We start from the raw sequence: 8,559 nt of genomic DNA on the forward strand, positions 1-8,559 counted from the left end.
TGGTCCCAAGGGTCTGCCTTTTTACTCCCCTGCCAACCCAGTCTTAGGAGTTTGTTGAGGAAAGACTTCATTTGACTCTCCTGCCAGGTCCATACAGGTAGCCCAGGCACAAAAAAAGCAAAAAAAAAAAAAAAAAAAAAGTATTATAGCGCAACTCCAGGTCCTAGCATGGTAAGGTTTTTCTGCTTGGAGATGCACGCTTACTTTGTAGATGCCCAGTGGTCAGGATTCATCCTGGTCAAACAGGGGCACCGTGTCTTATGCAGCGGAGACCTCTCCCAGTTGAGAAGTTTTATGGGGTGTGAGGGAGTCATCTCGGGCGGGGGGGAGCACTCTTCCAAATCCAAGGGGAGATAATACATTTTATAAAGGATCCCAAGTAATATACTTGATGTCCCCTGAAGGGGTTTTTAACTTGTTCACTTTTCTGTCAGTTTCTTGCCAAAGTGAAGAACGACCGCGTCATATTTACAAATACACTCATTAAATGAGGCTATCTTTCTGGCTACTTACCCCATGGTTTCACGGCTGCAAAGGTGAGGATTGAGCCAAAGCTACTCTTTGCCTCCACGTCTGTCCGGCTTCGGTGTCTCTATCTGGTCTCAGGTGTTATCCTTCATTTAGCAAAACCTTGCTGTTTCCTACCCCACCCCACTGCCGCCGGTACTGAAATGCCACAGTGATTCATCCATGGACTGTGCATGTGTGTGTCTCTAGTAGGGCCGCAGTGCCAAGTTTTGAGAACTGTAAGGTTGCTGCGCTTTCGTTTTTCGCACTAGCTATCCCAAAGGCTCTGCCTCCAACATCCTATAATCCAATACGAGAAATATACCTGCCTTCAAATTAAGCCATTCATTTGAAAACGCTTTTGATTAGGAAGTTTTCAGAACACGCAGAAGTGGATAAAACAGGGCAGCCAAGCCCCTCTTGACCCCTTACCTGGCTCGATCCGTAGTTATGATTTTGCCATATGGGCTTCATCTCTCCCTCCCTGCCTCGGGCTGCATTCTGCCGAAGCAGATGCCCGAACTGCGTCATTTCACCCCCGTGTACTGCAGAATACCTTTTAGAAGTACATGGGCATTTTCTTAACATAACCAGAAGGCTCTTTTCAGAGCTTAATAGAATTAATGATGATTCCCTGGCATTGCGTGATACCCAGTTCATAATTCACGTTTCCTAGATTTCTCAAAAGTCCAAACCACTCGTGCACTCGTTCCTCTATGGGAGCAAGTGGAAGCATCATGTCCTTACCCAAGTTTCTATGCCCCCCTCCAGGGTCCCACACTTGGTAGGGGCTCCATTCGTTTGTTGAATCTGGCCTCTTCTCTGGTTCAAGGACAAAAATCAGAAGTGACCCAAGGAGAAGGGTTTTTCCAGGGCAGCGGTGGCTCCCGGGTTGAAGGCGGAGAAAGCGAATATTGATTTCTGTAGCCTCCTGCCCAAGTGTGGTAATTCTGCTCGTGAATATCATAGGCATATTGAAAAGGCCACCTTCCCGCGGCCCATCTCTGTTCGCTGCTCGCTGCAGTGTGCATCTGCAGTTAACTGAGAAGCTGATTAAAGAATCAACTAACCTAAATTGGGTGGTTTTGTTGTCTCCTTTTTCATTTGATTCGGCTATAAAAGATTAAGTAAATGCATTTCCCCTCCCTCCCAAAGGTGCAAAATCTCGAACGCATGCCAGCTAACTGTTCTCTCTTATGACTAATTGATGTTTTGCACTCACAGCCTTGAAAAATAATCCTTTCCATGCCCAGTGCTGGTTGTAATGAGATATATTACGTTGACAGCTTGAGCCCTTGTGAAGGTATGGAACTCAGCATGTAAATAATTGTGTCCGCAATTTAGACATTTTGTATAAATGGTGCACTATTTGGGGTGAAGGCCGTGCTTGCCAGCACTTGGCCAGCTGTGCCCAAAGGTGCTGCTCAGCCACTATGTGGCCACCGCAGCTTTGACCAGCCATGTGTCACCTGGCAGGATACCTAGCACAAGCCTCGGCAAATAGGGAGTAGTCAACAGATGCTCATGGAATGAATGAATGAATGAATGAGTACTGAGAAACCAATCTTAACTCCTTAAAAAGTTTATTTCTCAGCAGAAAGAGAAAAAAAGAAAAACAAACTCAGCTCATCTCAGACGAGAACCCAGAAGGCCGGCAGTGCAGGAGGCTCTGCCTGAGCTCAATCCCTTGTGCAAGGACCGGCGGCAATGGGTTGACTCCCACTGGCTAGCCCCAGGGTGCCGGTGACAAGTCACCCATAACAGTGTTTCATTTATGAAAAGCACGAGAACAGACTGACTCAACTGGACATGTTAAGAGCCCGCATGGGCGGAAGATTCGGAGGGGAGCTGCTGACCGGTACAAAGGTTTAGACAAGAACTCAAAAACCATACCTGCCTTTTGACCTGCTAATCTCACATATGGGACCATATCCCGAGGAAATCTTCCAAAAGACAAAACTGAATCTGATAAGGCTATTGAATGGCAAAGCCCTTTAGAACAGGGGAAAATTAGAGACAACCCAGATGCCCAACAGGAAGGGGCTTGGCCAAGCCAAGAAGAGCAGATCCCCTCGGTGGTACACCGTGCGGCCAGGAGGGCGTCCCACAGGTGGTTTGCTTCCATGCATGGCAATGTCTGCACGGAATCATGTTAATTAGAAAAGTAGGAACATGGAACATCACGGCCCCAGCGATTACAACCCTATACAATTATACCTGGTATTTATTTTGAAAAGGGTCAGAGAGGCATCAGCAGTGATATAAGCGTACCCCTGAAACTAATACAATACTGTATGTCCACTATTCTTCAGTAAAATAAATACATAAAGCAACTGTAGATATTGTATATTGTAGATGGCAGAGACTATATGGATACTGTAAGGTTCACTGAATTCCTTTACTGTCTCGTGGATGGTTGTTTAAGTGTGCACTGCGTGGCAAGGAAAGGAAAGGGGGGAAGAGAGGAAGGGAAGCTGCCAGCTGTAAACTGCTGTTGAAAACATTCTGTCATTCATTGATATCCGTAGATTAAGAACAGCAGAGGGAAATGGAAGTAAGAAATCAGAAAGAGCCAGGAACATCCAAATCTGGTTCATAAGCCTAATAGAAACTTGAAATTCCCTTGGAACAAGATTCCTTCTGAATGCCTCGCAGCCCTGGATCAACAATTGGAAGTCATAATGACCAAGATGTACTCCTGCAGGGAAAGACAACTTCCCGCAGCCAGCAGTATGTGTCCCTTAGCTAAACCACTTCTCCAGTGATGATGTCACTATTAAAGAAAAAAATCAACATCTGCAGAGTCCACCGTCACCCCGCAGGAAACAGCATGTCAAAATCTTTAGAATTGATTTCTGTGTATTTGCAGCACACCTCCCAGATTCTGTGGCTTAAATTAATCACTAATGAAAATTAGAAAGCATTAGTTTGGGATGTATTTGCAGCATGGCAACTAAAGGTGGGAAGTGTCGTGGAAAATAAGTAAAATCATTGCTATAGGACTTAGTCCCAAGGTTCGCTGTGGGACATCTTTAGAGATCTTTTAAAAATCTTTTGTCTGTGCCAAAATTAGCCTTCATTGTTGCTGATTTTCCTTCTCTGTATTTCTCTGAAATGCAATTATAATTAAGAAGTGAGACTGTAATGTGTTTTGGAAGAAAGAGCATCACACGCCTCCGTCTCTTGGAGCATTTTAAATATTACAGGACCAAATGGGGGGGGGTCACCCTTAAAATTATTTAGGGTATCAAGACAGGTAATCCCAGCACCCAAGTTGGGAAGAAGCCCAAGATGAGGACAGACAGCCGAGATGTGTTTACTCTGAAAGTTTTCATTTATGCCACCATTATATGGGTGCGAAGGGACTCTGGCAAAATGGTGGCTCCCCATCTGGGATCTCTGGGCGCGGGGTCTGTGTGAAACAGCTGCCCCCCTGCGAGGCACTTAATATGCCGGCACAGCCTTAAGAGCCATGCCCTTGCCTCCACACACAGTGACTCTCTCTGGCATTTCTCTCTGGCATTTGTGCTGATATTAAAGTTGCAAAATCAAATATTAAGAAGCCATACTTTTTTTCTCAAAGGAGAAAGATTTACCAGTTTAATTAAACAGTGTGTCCCTTTCTTTAGCATCTCCCTGTCTTCCGGTCCCCATGGCTCCCTGGGGAATAGAAAGAATTTTGGTGCCACTAGAAACCTAGAGCCCCAAGGAGCCTAAATGCTTGGACTGTGTCTGTGAGGCTGAGATCTATTTAAAGACAAGTGACTGAGTCTTGCTTTTCTTCTCTTAGCTACTGTTGGAGGTATGTGCAGTGTGATTTTCCTCTCTAGTTGTCCAACAAGCAGCAATTCTGTTCATTTTGTGTTGTTTTTTTTTTTTTTAACAAGGGAATGAAGACGTAGACGCTGATCACCCCCTACCTATCCTTCACCTCTGCCTTCTCAGAATCTCTGGGATTCTAGAGAAGTTCCTCATCTTTGCCTTTTCATATGTGCAGGGGTGTGTGTGTGTGTGTGCCCGTGCACACGTGCGCACATGTGTGCAAAAGAGAGAGAGAGAGATGGTTACCTTCCTTCAGCTATAAAATGGAGGCAATACTTCTTGTTCTATCTAATTCAGCATGTGGGGTTCTTACGAGGAGGAACTGAGATCAAGAACATGCAAGTGCTTTGAGAAAAGTTGAGAGCACACTGCCAGTTGAAAGTGGTTGCTATCTTTTCCTTTGAGATCCTGGTAGTATTTATGCTACAGGCTGCGCGTGGGGCTGGACGATGTCTGCATTTCGGTAGTCATCCAGTGAAAGGTAAATACTTTTCCAGTGAACTTAACCAATGGTTTGGTAAGGTTTGTCCATTAGACAGGTTCACACTGTTTCCATATTGGTCCGTCTTTGAGTTCTGGGTTAGCCCTGTACTTCATAAGTGCAGGAGACATGACCAAGGGAGCCTCCAGATCACTTTAGGCAAAGGAGAGGGTTGGGAGCAGCATGGGTAGGAGGAAATGGACTCTCTTTGTCATGGCTTGCTTCTGGAAAAATGTGCCCCAGGGGAGAGGAAAGTGGCTTGGATGCTATTTTCTTTGGCAAAAGGTAATTAAATCAATATAAGTCTTTATTCCAAAATCTTGTTAAAAATATTCTTCAGAAAGTGCTGGGGTGCCCCCTTGAACTGAGGCAGTTTGTAATTAAGATCATGACCTCAAGCTGTTGCTAAGGAGTATCAGCTCTCCGAAGCTATGTGAATCCATTCACAGTCAAATTGAAACGGTAGGCCTGCTTGGTAAGGCTTTATTCAGAGACCTGAGGAAGGCTTTGTTCAAAATGGCTGCCTTGCCCACTCCCTGGTGGTCTAGTGGCTAGGATTCGGCACTTTCAAAATGGCTGCCTCCATTGGCCTGTAGCTCCACACTGGAGAATAGATTGCATCCTATGAGGAGAGTATGGGGTTTTCCCAGGTGCCATATGCCCTGGGGAATCTTCACCTTTTCGGGGCATAGGTGTCCTCCCTCACCTTCACACGTTCAACACTTGGTCCATTTTACACCGGTCTCCTCAGATTGCCATCTCCACACCTACTACTGTGGGCCACCGAACAGTCACTGGACTCGGCGGGCATTTTGAGGTGTCACAGGAGCATGCCACAGATTTCAGCAGCTGACCTACGTGGGGTACATCAGTTCACACCATTTCTCTTTATAAAAGTGGGTGTCAAGTAGAAAACAGAATAATAAAAGTGTTGATACTAGTGAAAAGAAGCTTGGGTCTCTCAGGCATAATTGAGATAAAGATAGAAATTATTAGATGGCCCTAAACTAGAGATTCATTAATCTTCATCATTGGATTCAGGTTTTGTTTTGTTTTGTTTTTTAACTTAAGACTCTAGAGGCTCAGTTGTGAAGGCAGAGAACACAATTAGAGAATGTGTGCAAAATGCCATGAAAGTATCATATAGATCGGCCTGGAGTTTTCAATAGAATTTCTAGTTTTCTGGGAATGGAACACCCACATCATGTAAGACAGTTTTCCACACGCTCTCGAACCTCTGCATATACTTTTGGGAATCCATTAGGCATGAACACAGCCATGTAAGCATTGGGAACTGTGGCACCAGCTGCCATCTGGCCAGCTTCTCTCTGTTCTATGGACATAAAAGTTCAGTCTCTTGTTTTGTTGTTGTTGTTGTTGTTTAATGAACGTATAATGTATTATTTGCTTCAGGGGTACAGGTCTGTGAATCATCAGTCCTACACAATTCCTACACAGTCCTACACAATTCACAGCACTCACCATAGCACATACCCTCCCCAGTGTCCATCACCCAGCCACCCTATCCCACCCCCCCACCCCCCAGCAACCCTCAGTTTGTTTTGTGAGATTAAAAGTCTCTTATGGTGTCTTCCTTCCCCGTCTCATCTTGTTTCATTTTTTTCCCCTCCCTACCCCCCACAATCCCCTGCCCTGACTCTCAAATTCCTCATATCAGAGGATCATATGATAATTGTCTTTCTCTGATTGACTTATTTCACTTAGCATAATACCCTCTAGTTCTATCCACATCATTGCAAATGGCAAGATTTTCATGGTTTTGAGGCTGTATAGTATTCCATTGTGTATGTATATCACTTCTTTTTTTTAATTTTTTATTTTTTATAAACATGTATTTTTATCCCCAGGGGTACAGGTCTGTGAATCACCAGGTTTACACACTTCACAGCACTCTATATCACTTCTTCTTTATCCATTCATCTGTCAGTGGACATCTGGGCTCATTCCATAATTTGGCTATTGTGGACATTGCTGCTATAAATATTTGGATGCACATGCCCCCTTTGGATCACTATATTTGTATCTTTAGGGTAAATACCCAGTAGTGCAATTGCTGGGTTGTAGGGTAGCTCTGTTTTCAACTTTTTGAGGAACCTCCATGCTGTTTTCCAGAGTGGCTGCATGAGCTTGCATTCCCACCAACACTATGGGAGGGTTCCCCTTTCTCTGCATCCTCACCAACATCTGTCATTTCCTGACTTATTCATTTTAGCTGCTCTGACTGGTGTGAGGTGGTACCTCATTGTGGTTTTGATGTGTATTTCCCTGATGCTGAGTGATGTTGAGCACTTTTTCATGTGTCTGTTGGCCATCTAGATGTCTTCTTTGCAGAGATGTCCATGTCTTCTGCCAATTTCTGGATTGGATTATTTGTTCTTTGAGTGTTGATTTTGATAAGTTCTTTATACATTTTGATTACTAGCCCTTTATCTTCCATGTCATATGCAAATATCTTCTCCCATTCTGTCAGTTGTCTCTTGGTTTTGTAGACTCTTGCCTTTGCAATGCAAAAGCTCTTGATCTTGATGAAGTCCCAATAGTGCATTGTTTCTCTTGCTTCCCTTGCCTTTGGTGATGTTTCTAGGAAGAAGTTGCTGTGGCCGAGGTCAAAGAAGTTGCTGCCTGTCTTCTCCTCCAGGATTTTGATGGATTCCTATCTCACATTGAGGTCTTTCATCCATTTTGAGTCTATTTTTGTGTGTGGCATAAGGAAGTTGTCCAGTTTCATTCTTCTGCATGTAGTTGTCCAATTTTCCCAACACCATTTGTTGAAGAGACTGTCTTTTTTCCATTGGACATTCTTCCCTGCAAAGTTCAGTCTTTTAACCATAGTATTTCTCTGCCTCTCCTTTATCCTGACCAAAGTCCTGTCAACCCAGCCCCGCCACCCCCAGGTGAGCAGAATTGGCCATACAGGTCTTTAGCCAACACTCCCTTTTCTGAGCCGCTCCTACAGCAAAATTACTACTTTAATACAGGCCTGCTCAGAACTGTTCTGGTCTCACTCCAATTGAATCATAAGCCCACTGGGGTGAGAATGTACCTCTTGCCTCTTCTCCATAAACCCAGGGTGTAATTCATATATAGAAGTCCCCCCCCCCGGCCAAAAAAAGAAGTCCCAACTCCCAGTACTTCAGAATGTAACCATAATTGGAGATAAGGTCTTTAAAGAGGTGATTAATTTAAAATGAGGCCATGGGGATGGAGCTCTGATTCAGCATGACTGACATCATTATAAGAGGAAGAGACATCAGGGCCACATGCACAGAGAAACAACAATGTGATTATCCACAAGCCAAGGAGAGAGGCCTCAGAGGAAACGAACCCTACCAGCACCTTGGCCTTGGACATCCAGCCTCCAGAACTACGAAAAAATAATTTTCTGTTGTATAAGCCATGCGGTCTTTGGTATGTTGGTTGCTATGGAAGCCCTAGCAAACTAATGCAGGTATATAATAGGTACTCTCTGAATATTTCTAGGTTATCTCCTTGGAGGAAAGGGAGAAGAATAAACAAAAGGAAAGCTGTTAAAATACAGCAATACAACCAAGGTAAAAAATCAACCAAATATACAAAGGAATAACAATATTAACTAAATAAGCAGAAGTTAGGCTAACAAAAACTGGTAACTCTACACATATGGGGGGTCATCACAGACAAGTTAAGATTTATGGAGGATTTCCTATGTTCAAGGCTATAAATGCAGGCAGTCTGACTCTGGGGCAGAT

Source organism: Mustela lutreola, chromosome X (assembly GCF_030435805.1).
Source record: "Mustela lutreola isolate mMusLut2 chromosome X, mMusLut2.pri, whole genome shotgun sequence".
NCBI lineage: Eukaryota > Metazoa > Chordata > Mammalia > Carnivora > Mustelidae > Mustela > Mustela lutreola.